This window comes from Lathyrus oleraceus, chromosome 1 (genome assembly GCF_024323335.1).
Source record: "Lathyrus oleraceus cultivar Zhongwan6 chromosome 1, CAAS_Psat_ZW6_1.0, whole genome shotgun sequence".
Lineage (NCBI taxonomy): Eukaryota > Viridiplantae > Streptophyta > Magnoliopsida > Fabales > Fabaceae > Lathyrus > Lathyrus oleraceus.
Window position 1 is genome coordinate 132,218,192 of NC_066579.1, and position 17,286 is coordinate 132,235,477.

Here is a 17,286-nt window from a genome sequence, read left to right on the forward strand (position 1 = left end):
GTGTCTGTCCTCTTTCGATATAGAGTGCCAGCCCCTTAAGCAGAAAGAGTTTATCCTTTCTCTTTCCCCACTAAGTTATTTCCTCGTGGATGACTATTATTTCTGTCTTCTCCTTAGTGCATTATCTTGATGGAACCGCTCCCCTTGAGTTATGTCCTCATTGGGTTGAGTCTTGTTTGACCGTTTCTTTCTGGTTCTTACCTAGATAGATCTTTTGGTCCCCCAAGAGTTTGTTACCCAATAACCAGTAATATCCTTCTTGATGTTGAGTACTTTACCTGTGATTTACCCAGTAACCGATAAAAGGTAATTTACTTCTTCTTTTTCCAGTGGATTCGTTTCTTTCGTTTCCCCAGGAATTCTATCATTGATATGTTCATCTCAACTGATGACGGATATTCTTCCTGTTGAGTTTATCCTTGACATGTTCACTTTAATAGGTGATAGATACTCCCTCTTTGGTCTTCTACCCAGTAATCCGGTAGTTGTAAATCCTTCTTTTCCAGTAAGTCTATCCTTGATATGTTCACTTTTACCAATGATGGATATTCTTCCTGTTCGGTATTCTACCTAGTAAATGGTAGATATAAATCTAATTGTTTTGAGGACGGTCACCTTTGTTAAGCTGCCCTAATCGATAGTTGGTGACTCTCCCTTCGAGTTTATCCTTGATATGTTCACTTTAATCGGTGACAGATACTCTCTCTTTGATCTTCTACCTAGTAAACCGGTAGTTCTAAATCCTATTTTCCCCGGTAGTTTATTCTTGATATGCTCACCTTAACCAGTAACATATATTCTTCCTTTGAGTTTATCCTTGATATGTTCATCTTAACTGGTGATAGATGCTCTCTCTTTGGTCTTCTACCCAGTAAACCGGTAGTTGTAAATCCTATTATTTCATTTTTCCCCAGTAGGCTATTCTTACCCAGTAACCGGTGATGAATATTCCTCATTTTTTCCTCAGCGAGTCATCCTTGATATGTTTACCTTAACCGGTAACGAATATCTGTCTGCTCGAGTATATTATCTTCTTACCCAGTAGCAAGTGGTAGATAATATATCTCTTTTTCTCATGTGTTGAAGCTTCTTCTTCCCCAGTTGAGTTTAGATTCATATTTCTTTGTGAAATCGAATTTCCTTTTGGGTGTTTGTGTATTTCAGCTTTGTTCTGATTTACGCATTTCCCCAACGGGTGTTTCTTGTTGTATTGGTGTTATCTCAATACATGCAGATTCTTTTTTTCCTCAGTCTGATTCTTTCCATTAATTTATTATCATGGAAATCCCCTTGTGTCTCCGACAGTTTTTAAGATGTAGCCTGGCCTACGCATAGCTTTTTATTCCCTGAAGTCTTTTCCTTATGGAATGAATTATGCTCCTGTGGACTTTCAGTCTCTTCCAGATTCTTTTCCTTTATGGCAATATATTCCCCACAAATATTATTTTTGCATTCATATCATATGCATCATGAGGTCTCTTACGGACCAAAATTTGTTTCTTGATGTTTTTATTTAAGTCCATTCTACCGAGTTGATACGAATATTTTAACCTTCACATCCTCGGCTAGAATGACCTTAAATAGGTGCAGCTGTAAGACCCCAATTTTGACCCCTAAAATCCCTCATGCCATCTCATCATTTGCATTGGCTTTGGGATCACACCTTGGCATCATCCTCACCCCTCATTCATTGGGTTTGCATTAGGAGAGATCACCAAGCATTTGTGATTGTATCATACTTTGTTTTTCTTTGTTTACTAACCAAAATACCAAAAATATGTTTAGTGTAGTGTTATTTCTTTTGTAGGTAGTGTATGTATCCACATATGCCTCATCAAGCTCACATCTAGAGTTTGAGACCTTAGTGCAAAAGATCAACCAAATAAAGGTTCACATTGGTTCCAATCATCATATATGGATCCCCGTGTTCTTTATTTGTCATTTTGATCAAGAATTCATCAAGAGATTGGAGCTTGTTTGTCATGGAAGCCCTAATTCATTTGGGTATCTTGTGGGCCTTCCTCAGCAAGTTTCTTCAACATTTGATAAAATATTATCAAGGGATGCACCATTGTACTTCACCTTATGCATATATGATCCTCCATGAGCTTCTAAGAGCAAAGGGACTTCAGATTTGCAAGTTGGTTTAAGGAGTTTGACTAGAAAAGTTAATTAGTCAAATCTAGGGTTCCCTAGTCTCTATCTCCTAAATTTTGTGATATGAAAATAATTCCAAAAGAAATGTTATTCTTTATGACATTACAAACAACTTTCATGTTGGTATCAAGAGCTAATTTTTCTTGGAAAGTCATTTTTTATGGTGAAAGATTATGACTCATTTTGTTTGTGCCCTAGATAGAAGGTCAACTTCTAAGAACCATAACTTTCTCAATATTTATGATATGAATAGATCCAAGTTTCATGATCAATTTCAAGATTTCTTCTTCAACTTTTCTTATTTGAGAAGGTCAAATTTCACTTGCAATGGCATGTACTAAGAGGAAACATTATAGGTCATTTTGGGTCATCACCATTGAACAAACAATTTTCCTCAACTTCTAAAATCCATAACTCCATCATGCAAGTTCCAAATGGTTTCAAATTTGTGACCAAATTTAATATCATTTAAAGAGATACAACTTTGAAGAAGGAACCAAATTCATTTCAAGCTCATATAAAAAGTTATTAAAGGGGGGAAAAGGGGGTCATTTGACTTTTAACTTAGAAAATTTTCAAATATGTTTGATTCCTCCAACTTCCGCACCAAAATTCATCATGATCCAAGGTTCCAACATAAAAGTTGTTCCCCTTCATGCTAGCTTTCTAAAGAGTCCAAGATCATTGCATTTGGATCAAAATTGAGGGACTTGCGCATGGTTATTTTGAATGGCCCTATTTGGAAACTTTTGAACTCAATTTTCAACCAATATTGCATGGCTTCATGAAGTGATCTCATCATCATTTGTACACGAATTTGGACTTGTTGCAATCATCATTTAGGCCTAAATGCATGCCCATGCACCCATACATACAAGTTTCTAAATTTGGCAAATTTTTGAAATGGTGGGGAAATGAATTCACAAGCATATATATATACATGTTCATTGCCTCAAATTACAGGCCCCTTGCCCAAGCTTTGATCTGTAAACCTCTAACCTCCATTGACAAAATACCTTGAAGGTTTCAATTGAAATCAAGTTTTAGTTCTCTTTCTGTTTTTGAACTAAAACTCCAAGGATTCAAAGTCTTTTGTGTCCCAATCATCTCTTGTAAGCAAGAGGAAGCAAGGCCAACATCATTTGCATTGAGATCTAGCTCAGAATTCTCCACCCGAAGGGGAATTTTCAGAAACTTCAAGTCTTCGATTCTCTCTCAATTTTCCATAATTTTACTTGATTTATGGTTGGCTGAAGTTCTACCAATGTATGCAACAAGATTGTGTTGCTTTGAGGTCAAATTGAAGCAACTGAGTTTGCATACCTCATTTTTCAATTTCACATATCTTTCTATATAGTGAGAATTGGAAGAAATGGAGGTCAGATTCGTGTTCCTTGTGATTTTCTCTTTAAAACCATGTGTGGATCTTCCATTTTTGTGAAGCTTTTGGTTGGACCAGTCCGGTGAAGGTCACCGGAGAAGATGACCGGAGCTAGGGCTTCGGTGGTGCGCTGGAATGATCTAGACCATCTAATTTGGTCCATAGCTTCTAATCTTGGCCCTTGGTTCTGATTACCCTGTTTGTTGCGCATTGACTTTGGTCCACTATAAGACTCATGCGCGTGGCCATCAGATCTGCCACCTCAATTAATGAGGAAGATCTGATGGCCCTCCTTTTTTCTGATTTAATTGACTTTCATTTTAATATTTTAAATACCCCTTTCTTATTATATTCATAATAATTTCAATTTTAATCCAAAAAATATGGGGCTTTCACCAAAAATCTTTAAATAATTTCCTCTTCCATATTTTAAATTAAAATCATTTTTTGGATTGGATTTGATATTTTTTGGGAATTTAATAGTTTTTGGCTTGTTTTTAATTATTTTTAAATACTTAATACTTTCCAAAAATTCTCAAAAAATTTGTCTAAGGTCCTTTGGTCTTGGATAAATCCCTTGTCCATTTATTTGGTGATTTGAAGGGATTTGAGGTTTTTCCTCTTTTAAAATGCATTTTTATTCATTTAAAAATTGATTTTAATTTGATTAATTGTTTGAATATTATTTTGAGCTATTTGATTGATCTTGTGATGTTTCATCTTCTGTTTGGCCTTGATCATGGTTGATTTGAACTTCCATTTGATCAATACATTGGATTTTGGGGGTTGGTGAAGTGTAAACTTCATTCCTCAAGATGAATGGATAGTATTGATCAGATGAAATTCCTCCCTTGATCAATTTTGGTTTCCATTTCCATTTCTCTTCATCTTCATCTCCTTCCCCCTATCCATCATTGACCAATGATTTCTCAACAAATCAAAATGCTAGTTGATTCATCAATGATCTTGTGTCAGATGAATCAACACGAGCTTGATTGAGATAAGTCCATCCCATTTTATTTTTGTGCGTGGTATGCTTTAGGAGATTGGTTCATTATACCATGTCTCTAGCATGCATTAACACCAATATTTTTATTGCCCGGTCTCAGATAGTTGTGACTTCTACATAAGTCCAATTACGGGTGCTTAACATAGAGCTAAATTTTGATCCAAAGGCATAGCATTTTTGTAAGTGAGATTGTAAGTCTCTCATTCCTCATGGCATTGTATGAAGATTTAACCTTTTTTCCATTTGTGAGAGCTAGTGACATACTTGTTGATTTATCCAAGTTTGAGCCTTTCTCATGGATGATGTCTTGGTTCATATCTTCATGCTTGTGAGTGGATGGTTGAGTGTTCTCCAAAGAATGACTTAAATAATTTTTCTTCTTCCATTAACACTTAACTAACATTACTTTGTAATGACTTTATTTTTTCATGTCATTTACTTTAATGCAATTTAAAATTATGCACTTTATCATTCATTTTCGTTTTCATTTAATGCAACTTGTTTATGTTTCAGTCATTTTCACTTTGCTCACTTGAGCCATATTTTGTGCTTGTATCATATTGTGTGCTTGTGATTTTGTTCTTTTTATGGTCTTAGGACTTTAAAATATCTAATAACAACAAAAAACCTAAAAAATATATTGGTGGACTGTTGGACCTTTGCCCTTGACTTAATCTGAGCTTCTGGACTTAGAATATGCAACATCCCTATGCTTTGAAGGACTTGGCCAATGCCATTATCTGAGACTGAATCATCTTGGCCAATGCCATTATCTGAGACTGAATTATCTTGGCCAATGCCATTCATCTGATACAAATCTTGAGAACCCCATTGGTTTATCTGCTATTTTGTCTATGTGCTTAAGTTGTCATTTTGATCTTATTGTTTATATTTGATGATTGTCTCTATGAGTTTTCCATAAGGAATATTCCATCTGATACAATTGAAAACACTGATGACTGCTTGCTTGTGGAGTGCTTGCTTGGATTTTGGCTATCTTTATTTGATGCATTTAATCTTTATATTGATTGCTTGGATGGTTATGCTTGTTGCTTGCTCAATAGTCCAAAGGAAATGAGTTTCTATCTGACATTCTTGTCTTGTGGATTGCATCCCATTGGTAAGATCTTTTCAACTCTAAACTTTTTAATTTTGTCTAAGATAGTCCCTTCATCTCCTCCCACTTCTTTAATTTCAAAATCTCTCCCTCATTTTAAAACCTTTTTTGTTTGTGTTTCCAATTTAGACTTGTTTTAATGAGTAGAAACTTTGGCCTTATGCCATTGATTTTCAAAATACTTTCTTAATCAAACTTGTAAATAAACTTAATCATATTGACTTTAATTTCAAAAGACAAAAAGAACTAATAACCTCATCTAATCCTTTTGGCCATTTTTTGTGCCCTTTTGCTTTTAAACTTTTCAAAAGAGAGCATTTAGATTTGAGTTATCTTTGGTTGAGATATAATTCTCGCATTCCATGATATATTGATTATAAGTCTTTCCATTTATTAGGGGTTAGTGGCATACTTGTTGATTGAATCCAAGTTGGAGTCCTCCCTCTTTAATATTGTAAAGCATTCATTATTGGTGGATGTTTGGTTGAGTATTCTCCCATGGATAACAAAAGATCTTTAAGCTTTTGTTAAAACCAATCCACTAATCTTTGAAATTTTTACCATGAACTACAAGGTTTTGATCCCTCATTTTTATGTTGGTGCGTAGGCATAAGACTGAAGGTCTTGTCAAACACAAAATTGTAACTAATGAATTATTTTCTCATTCCCCCATTCTTTTTTAGCAAACATCATTTTCAACTAAAACACTTGCACACAAAAAAGGGCTCCCTAGAAGTACCTAGGACACTTGCACACAAAAAATCATATTATTACCTTTGCACATGACTGCCTAATACTAAGCAATTTATGTTTCAAACCTTCAACTAAAATCACATTACAAATAGTTGGATTGAGATACTTACCAATCGTGTTAGAACCTATGATCATTCCTTTGCTATTATCACCATTCGAAGCAAATCCTCCTTTGTTAGGAGTAAAGGAAGAAAAAAAGTTCTACCATGCTTTAAACAACCGCTATCAAGATATCATTTAGTGATTGAGACTATAAAGTGTACCCATAATATGAACTTAAGTTTTCTTTTAGGTACTCAAATCATTTTGGATTCTCTAATGTTAGTGTAATGCAAATAATTTCTTGTTTTTCAATTATGATCATAGAATTAAGATGAAGAAGAATTGTTTCTTAAACTATTTTCCTGATTTTTCTTATAGAGATAAGGCATAAAAAATTATTTTTATTCTCATGATTATTTTTGATAAAAAATAATAAAGCAATATGACAATTTTTTACTACAATAGTTACATTTCAGCATATTACATTTAGAGGTCCTATTAGCATGGAAAAGATTACTAAACGACTTAAAATTGTTCTTCGATTCATAATATATACCAACTTTATTATATGTTTCTCTTTGATTACCTAGAATAAGATTCAAGTTATCTCTTCCTTTGGTAGATTTATCAAGTGTATTATGCAAATCATCAATTTTATTTTCTAAAATATTGCATTTTTCACACTTGATAGATTTCCCATAACCTTCATAAGAAGGAGAAGAAGGGAAAATATAGTTATGAATTAAGAGACTTTCTTTTCTTTAAAAAAATTATTTACTCTAATAAAATATTTATTTCCTCTTTAAAGAAATGATATAGGTGAATTGGAGACAAAAACAATCACTTTTAATTTGTTTGACCCACTCTCTAATTTTTTACAAACGAGGAAGAGTTTATGATAAGTAAAATAGGAAGTTAAATCATTTACCTCGTTGTATTCATATTTTTCCATAAGACATATGTTGGCTTGTCCCTCCTTCTCTAATTCATCAAAGTAGTCTGTATCATTATCATTCAAATCTATGTATGCCTTCTTTGTTTTTTTAGGTATTTTGAATTTTTTTTAGCTTTTTTGATTTAGAGGGTAATTTGGCTTTGTGACATTTCTTTCTGCATTGGAAGCAAGTTGACACGAACAAAGATCTTTCTTGATTGTTGTGTTGAAAGCTTTGTAGTTGATTTTAATGCTTGATGAACTTCTTAAACTTTCAAACTAATATATTCATGTCTTCATAAGTTTTTAAATCTTTGGCTTCTTCGGTTTTGAGTGGAAGACTTTTCTTCTTCTTGTTACCTTATTCATTTTCACCCAGCCTTTTTAATTCACTCTTATGTTTATGCAATTTTTCCAAACAAGGTAGCCAAATCTATATAACATAAGTCTTTAGATTCAAATATCGTAGTAACTTTAGGTTACTAACTATAGTTTTGACATTTAAGGATTTTGTTAATTAAATATTCATTTAGGAAATTTCCCCCAGAGTTTTTAAGGGACTAACAATGTGAATAAACCAATTTTCCATGTCCTAAATATTTTCCTCAAGTTTCATCATAAACAAGTCATACTCGTGGGTCAATGTATTCATTCTAACCCTTTTTCCTCGATTGTACCTTCATGGATAACTTGAAGGATGACCCACATTTCTTTTGTAGAATTACAATGAGAAACACGAAAAAACTCATCATTGCCAGAGCGGTAGTGATAACATTTTTAGCTTTCGAACCATAGTGAACCTTTTATTTTTCCTTTTTAGTCCGAAGATCTCTAGGTTTGTTTTTCACAATCATCATTTTTGTCATTACATATGGATTAACTTACTTTCATCGGTAAAAATTTAATCAAGATGTCTCTTGTCTTGTCACGTAAGTTGTTGAAGACATATTTGCTTTGTTATTATGTAATCTACTGGTGTATTATTTTTTGAAAAGATTTACTGGTGTGATATTTTTGGATATAAATAGCAACACTTAGATGCACCATACAAAGATCAACAATATCTAATACACATTTGTCATCAACCAAATCATTCATCCCAAAAATATGGGGTACCTAATTCCTTGAGTACAACTACCAACTTAAAAAAACTCCACTTGTCAACATCAAATTTTAAATCATAATTTGATCCTCCTCTATACACACTTAATTTATTATCAATAAATTCGTCACCACGATGAATTCTCAGATACAAGTATTATTTCATTTCTACCTATTTCCAACAAATTTGAAATTACAATGGGGTGAATATCATTATATCATGTTAGCTTCTAAAACATCAAATGATAAACCCTAACAATTGAAACCTAATCATTTAACACCTAACAATTGAAACCTAAACATTTAACACCTTAATGTATAGAATCCTAATATCTAAAACAAATAACATTTGAAAACGATGAAACCTTAAAAACTAAAATAGATAATAGTTGTGAAATTCTAGTTATCAGACTTTGGATGTCACACGGGTTGTTATGACATCCAATTCTGCACAAACAGGGATTATGCAGAACTTAAACGTAAGTGCAGTAAATAACACAAGTAATTGTTTACCCAGTTCAGTCCAACATGACCTACATCTGGGGGCTACCAAGCCAGGGAGGAAATCCACTATTAGTAGTATCAATTCAAAGCTAAACTCACCCGTTTACAACTTATCACTTAATCCCTACCCAATGCAATTTCAATCTTACACTAAGATCAGAGTTCCTACTCACTCCCCCTCAATCAACTCAGTGATTACTACCTTTAATCAATATTAAAGACAAGTTGAAGTCACACTTCAAACAACTCTTGATTGTGCTTCACAACTTTAATCAAGATACACAGCACTCACGCTTAAAAGCTTTGAGCGACACAACACTTACAACTCAATGAACACCCTATGCCACAACAATCATCTACTTGATAATGGCTTGGCTTACAAGATACGTCTAATACAAGACTCACAAAAATACAGCAGTGAAGTATGATGGACACACAAAATCTTCACGCCTCAGAATCCCCGAAACTGAATGAAGGAACGCCTTCCTTTTTATATTGCAGTACCTGGGCTTTTGCACCTGTATTCTCCTGAATTTAAGGTCACACGAGTTCCCATAAATTCAACATTTAGGTTACTAACAAATAGTCTATTTGTTAGGTTCATTAAATGTAACTTGGTTGTTGATTTCCTGGTTTTTCTCTAAGCTGTTGACTTCCTGAAGAATAGCCCAAGAAAAGCTGAAACAGAAAACTGAACAACCTACAATATAGCATATGCTGTCAGGAATGAATGTCACGACATTCAGCTTGACATCAAGGTCCATATGCTGAGTCTGTTTTTCCAGAAAACAGACTGTACAATTTTGCTGACCTGTACATGATCAAAATGACCATACTACAGTAACAGCTTACATTAATAAATGTTAAAGTGTCCAACTTAACATTTACACATTTGACCTTAAGTTAGTTCTGTTATTCTCTTGAAGAACAAACTAAGTTACATGCTGAAGTATAGCAGAACACCACTCTGTCTAATGTTCAGTAGCTGCTGTCAATGATGAATGTCATAACATCCAATTTGACATTCAGTCAGTAGGCCTTATGCCAGGTCTGGTCTTTCCTTGATAACCAGACTGGAAATAAATACTAAGTTCTAACAGAACACCAGTTGTTCTATTTCTTAGTATCTGTTGACAGGTATGAATGTCACAGCATCCAGTTTGACATTCAATAAATCCTGTGTTAGCTAATCCTGCAGTAACTACTCAAGTGTGTCATGACATCAGTCAAGACATCAGAGTACAGTTAGATATTCTAACCTACAATGTAGTCACACATACATACCATGTCATGACATCAGTCAAGACATTTGTAACCAGCTAGTGTTTTACCATATAATGCAGCCAATTAAACACCTACAAACTCCCCCTTTGGCAAATTTTTGGCTAAAACACTTTGATCCCCATAACAGAGTTCATAGCAGCGGAATCACACACCTAGCAGGAAATAATACTAGCTAATACACTCAGAGTGGCAGCACACTCACACACATGGAAGTTAAAGAAAAACTTCACACAGCAGCACACACATACAGAAGTTAAATCTAAACTTCAACACACAGCAGCTGCAGGGGAGGGAATCTGTCACGAGAGTCTGTTGTAGAGACCCACTCTGTTTGTCAGGGGTGGTGGTTATTACTCCCCCTTTTTGTCAAAAATGTTGCCAAAGCCAACAACAAAACCAGAGAATAATGACAAAGTTACAGACTTGGTTTTACTCCACAGTTTCAACCAAGTTAGCATCCACTTGATCTTGCTTCACAGCTTTGATCAAGTAATCATCCACTTTTGCTTTACAGTAGGTACCACCATATCAGATGCCATGATTTTGTTTCTGACATCCAGAACCACTCCTGCATGAACAACATCCTTGAACTCCTGCAGGTACATTGGCCTTCTCACGGTAGGGTGTCTCCTTACCCTCTTGTAGCCACACTTGTTACAAGTAGCATAGCTGTGATCTGTTGAACAATCAGAGCATAGTACCAATTGTTTAATAGGCAGAGATATTAAACAATACATCCCAAACATCAGTGATTGCTATAAGGTCTCAGAGAGACATATTCCCAGTTTGCTCCTTAAGTTTTCAAACTGAGTAGCATCCAGAGCCTTTGTAAATATGTCAGCCAGTTGAAGGTCCGTGGCTACATGTACCAAAGTGATCACCTTGTCTTCCACCAGATCTCTGATGAAGTGGTGCCTAATGTCAATATGTTTGGTCCTGCTGTGTTGGATGGGATTCTTGGAGATATTGATGGCACTGAGATTATCACAGAACAATGTCATGACATTTTGAGTGACATTGTACTCAGTGAGCATCTGTTTCATCCAAACCAGTTGGGAACAACTGCTTCCAGCAACTATGTATTCAGCCTCTGCAGTGGACAGAGAAACACAATTCTGCTTCTTGCTGAACCAAGATATGAGATTGTCTCCTAAGAAGAAACATCCACCTGATGTGCTTTTTCTGTCATCAGCACTCCCAGCCCAGTCAGCATCACAGTACCCAGATAGGACAGGTTCAGACCCATGTGAATACAGCATCCCATAGTCACAAGTCCCATTGATGTACTTGAGAATCCTTTTGACTTGATTCAAGTGGCTCACCTTAGGCTCTGCTTGGTATCTAGCACATACTCCAACTGCATAAGAAATGTCAGGTCTACTTGCAGTTAGGTAAAGTAGGCTTCCTATCATGCTTCTATACAAGCATTGATCAACACCAGGTCCTCCATCATCTTTGGTTAACTTCAGATGAGTAGGCGCAAGAGTCCTCTTGTGCCTAGCATTATCCATACCAAACTTCTTAACTATGTTCTTGGCATACTTGCTTTGGGAGAGAAACATAGAGTCCTCCATTTGGTTTACTTGCATTCCAAGGAAATAGGTCAGTTCTCCAACTAGACTCATTTCAAACTCAGATTGCATCTGGTGAACAAATTGTTGAACCATTTGTTCTGACATTCCACCAAAGACTATATCATCCACATAGATTTGAGCAATCATGATTTTGCCGTCTTCATCCTTCACAAACAAGGTTTTATCTATTCCACCTTTTTTGTATCCATTTGAGGTCAGAAATTCGGTCAACCTTTCATACCATGCTCTAGGTGCTTGTTTCAACCCATACAAGGCTTTCCTCAACTTGTATACATGCTTAGGTTGGTTAGGATCACAGAACCCTTTAGGTTGTTCCACAAAGACTTCTTCATTCAAGTAACCATTCAAGAATGCACTCTTCACATCCATTTGGAATAGTTTAAACTTCAGGATGCATGCTACCCCTAACAGTAATCTGATGGACTCAAGCCTAGCCACAGGAGCAAATGTCTCATCAAAATCTACCCCTTCAACTTGAGTGTATCCTTGAGCCACTAGTCTTGCCTTATTCCTAGTAATTACTCCTTTCTCATCAGATTTGTTTTTGTAGATCCACTTGGTACCAATGATGTTGGTCCCTTCAGGTCTTGGAACTAGCTCCCATACTTCATTCCTTTTGAACTGCTCAAGTTCCTCTTGCATGGCAATGATCCAGTATTCGTCAGTCAGGGCTTCTTTCACATTTTTTGGTTCAACCTTGGATACAAAGCAGGAATATGAGCTTATTCCCCGTGACCTGGTAGTCACACCACTATTGGGATCCCCTATGATAAGATCCTTAGGGTGGTCTTTCTGAATTCTGATAGATGGCACTTTGGTGGTTGCATCTACTTCACATTCAGGAGGAGGTTCCTCTACTTCTTCAGACTTGACTGGAATGTCAGTTGAACTGTCAAGGAATGTTTCAACATCCTCCATGACATCGGTTCCTTCCTCTTTATCGTCCATAATAACATTTATGGATTCCATCAGGACATTGGTCCTGTAGTTGAACACTCTGTAGGCTCTGCTGTTAGTGGAGTATCCCAGAAATATCCCCTCATCACTTTTCGGATCTAGCTTCCTTCTCTGTTCACGATCTGTGAGAATGTAGCATTTACTTCCAAAGATATGAAAGTACTTCACAATAGGTTTTCTGCCTTTCCATATTTCATACAGAGTGGAGGAGGTTCCTTTTCTCAAGGTGACTCTGTTGTGAACATAGCACGCGGTATTCATTGCTTCAGCCCAAAAGTGCATGGGGAGCTTCTTTGCATGAATCATTGCTCTGGCAGATTCTTGAATAGTTCTATTTTTTCTTTCAACTATTCCATTCTACTGGGGAGTTATAGGGGAGGAGAACTCATGACTTATTCCTTCAGACGAGCAAAACTCATCAAACTTGGAATTCTTGAACTCCGTACCATGATCACTCCTAATTCGGACCACACAACTGTCCTTTTCCCTTTGAAGTCTGATGCACAGGTCTTTGAAGACATCAAATGTATCTGACTTCTCTCTGATGAAGCTTATCCACGTGTATCTGGAATGGTCATCAACCACCACGTAGGCATATCTCTTCCCACCAAGACTTTCAACCTGCATAGGTCCCATTAAGTCCATATGCAACAGTTCCAGAACTCTGGAAGTTGTAGGATGTCCCAGCTTCGGATGTGACATCTTGGTTTGCTTGCCCACCTGGCATTCACCACAGACTCTTCCTTCATCAATAAGCAACTTTGGGATCCCTCTGACTACTTCCTTGGATATAATCTTCTTCATTCCCCTTAAGTGGGGATGTCCAAGACGTCTATGCCACATCTTCACCTCCTGTTCTTCCTTGGTTAAGGAGCATATTGTAGAAAAGTTAGAGACTTTAGGTTCCCACAGATAACAGTTATCTTTGGACCTGGTTCCTCTCATAACTTCCTGATTGTCACCATTAGCCACAATGCAAAGCTCCTTAGTAAACTGAACATGAAACCCTTGATCACACAGCTGACTTATGCTGATGAGGTTTGCAGTTAGTCCTCTTACTAACAACACATTATTCAGTTTTGGAACTCCAGAGCAGTCCAGCTTACCCACACCTTTTATTTTACCTTTGGCACCATCACCAAAGGTCACATAGCTGGTAGTGTGAGGTTGAATATCCACCAGTAGATTTTCCATACCAGTCATATGTCTTGAGCATCCACTGTCAAGGTACCAGTCTTCTCTGGTAGAAGCCCTTAGAGCAGTGTGTGCTATCCTAGCATACCATTGTTGCTTTTTGATGGGAACATAGCGCTTATATGGTTTATGCTTAGGCCTGACATGCGTGGCTTGGTTAGGGAAACCATGAATCCAGTAGCAGAAGGCTTTTATATGACCAAGCCTACCACAGTGGTGACACCTCCACTCCTGGTATTTCCTCTTCTGATGATCATTCATCCTAGTTCCTCGATGTTGAGACATTGGCTTTGACTTCCGCTTGAACTTCTGAACTTTTGCCTTTGGGCGTTTGTGTTCAGCTGAGGATCTTTTCCCAAATCCTAGGCCAGATTTGGTTCCAGACTGCTATCCCACCTTTAGAATCTCTTCCAAGGTGTCAGTTCCCTTATTCATCATTCTGATGGATTTAGTCATCTGATTCAGCTTGGAGGTCAGCAGGGCTATCTCACCATTTAGACCCTCTATGACAGACAGTTGCTTCTGTCTCTCATCTTCCAGTTCCTTGATGAGTTTCTTCTGCTTTTCTCCTTGTGCACGCACTTCTACACTGGTGGTACACAGCTTCTTATAGGCTGCAGCAAGTTCATCAAAGGTCAGTTCATCTGCACTTGAGTCATCATCAGAGACACAGACACTGGTTAGTGCAGTGACATGTTTGGCAGATTCTCCTTCAGATTCACTTTCAGAATCTCCTTCAGACCATGTGATAGTTAGCCCCTTCTGTTTCATCTTGAGATAAGTAGGACATTCAGCTCTGACGTGTCCATACCCTTCACAACCATGACACTGGATTCCCTTGCCTTGGTTGAACTTTTCTTCAGAAGTTGATCTTTTCCTGATGTCAGACGGGATGTTATTGACATTAGGTCTCCCTCTTTGATCAATCTTCTTCACGAACTTGTTGAACTGTCTCCCAAGCATGGCTAAGGCTTCTGATATACTTTCATCACCTTCAGTATATCCTGCTTCTGACTCCTCTTCAGCATTAGATACAAAAGCTATGCTTTTGTTCTTCTTTTCAGCATTATCACACAAGCCCATTTCAAAGGTTTGGAGAGAACCAATGAGCTCATCCACCTTCATATTGCAGATGTCCTGCGCTTCTTCTATGGCTGTGACCTTCATAGCAAATCTCTTAGGCAAGGATCTGAGAATCTTTCTTACAAGTTTCTCTTCAGCCATTTTCTCACCTAGTCCACCAGAGGTGTTTGCAATTTCAAGAATATTCATGTGAAAGTCATGAATAGTTCATCCTCTTTCATCCTCAGATTTTCAAACTTGGTGGTCAGCATCTGAAGTTTGGACATCTTCACCTTGGAAGTACCTTCATGAGTTACCTTGAGGGTATCCCAAACTTCCTTAGCTAGTTCACAGTGGTGTACCAGCCTGAAGATGTTCTTACTGATTCCATTGAACAATGCATTCAAGGCCTTGGAATTTCCAAGAGCTAATGCCTCTTGCTCCTTGTCCCACTCTTCTTCAGGAATCTGCACACTGACTCCATCTTCACCTGTCCTCATTGGATGTTCCCATCCTTTGTTGACAGCTCTCCAGACTTTGCTGTCTAGAGATCTTAAGAAGGCTATCATACGAGGCTTCCAGTCATCATAATTAGAGCCATCCAACATGGGTGGTCTGTTTGAGTGTCCTATATCCTTGTCCATGGTACTAGAAAGTAACTTCCCTAGATCTCACCCAGAATATCACAGGCAGGGTGCCTGCTCTGATACCAATTGAAATTCTAGTTATCAGACTTTGGATGTCACACGGGTTGTTATGACATCCAATTCTGCACAGACAGGGATTATGCAGAACTTAAACGTAAGTGCAGTAAATAACACAAGTAATTGTTTACCCAGTTCAGTCCAACATGACCTACATCTGGGGGCTACCAAGCCAGGGAGGAAATCCACTATTAGTAGTATCAATCCAAAGCTAAACTCACCCGTTTACAACTTATCACTTAATCCCTACCCAATGCAATTTCAATCTTACACTAAGATCAGAGTTCCTACTCACTCCCCCTCAATCACCTCAGTGATTACTACCTTTAATCAATATTAAAGACAAGTTGAAGTCACACTTCAAACAACTCTTGATTGTGCTTCACAACTTTAATCAAGATACACAGCACTCACGCTTAAAAGCTTTGAGCGACACAACACTTACAACTCAATGAACACCCTATGCCACAACAATCATCTACTTGATAATGGCTTGGCTTACAAGATACGTCTAATACAAGACTCACAAAAATACAGCAGTGAAGTATGATGGACACACAAAATCTTCACGCCTCAAAATCCCCGAAACTGAATGAAGGAACGCCTTCCTTTTTATATTGCAGTACCTGGGCTTTTGCACCTGTATTCTCCTGAATTTAAGGTCACACGAGTTCCCATAAATTCAACATTTAGGTTACTAACAAATAGTCTATTTGTTAGGTTCATTAAATGTAACTTGGTTGTTGATTTCCTGGTTTTTCTCTAAGCTGTTGACTTCCTGAAGAATAGCCCAAGAAAAGCTGAAACAGAAAACTGAACAACCTACAATATAGCATATGCTGTCAGGAATGAATGTCACGACATTCAGCTTGACATCAAGGTCCATATGCTGAGTCTGTTTTTTCAGAAAACAGACTGTACAATTTTGCTGACCTGTACATGATCAAAATGACCATACTACAGTAACAGCTTACATTAATAAATGTTAAAGTGTCCAACTTAACATTTACACATTTGGCCTTAAGTTAGTTCTGTTATTCTCTTGAAGAACAAACTAAGTTACATGCTGAAGTATAGCAGAACACCACTCTGTCTAATGTTCAGTAGCTGCTGTCAATGATGAATGTCATAACATCCAATTTGACATTCAGTCAGTAGGCCTTATGCCAGGTCTGGTCTTTCCTTGATAACCAGACTGGAAATAAATACTAAGTTCTAACAGAACACCAGCTGTTCTATTTCTTAGTATCTGTTGACAGGTATGAATGTCACAGCATCCAGTTTGACATTCAATAAATCCTGTGTTAGCTAATCCTGCAGTAACTACTCAAGTGTGTCATGACATCAGTCAAGACATCAGAGTACAGTTAGATATTCTAACCTACAATGTAGTCACACATACATACCATGTCATGACATCAGTCAAGACATTTGTAACCAGCTAGTGTTTTACCATATAATGCAGCCAATTAAACACCTACAAGTTGCAAGA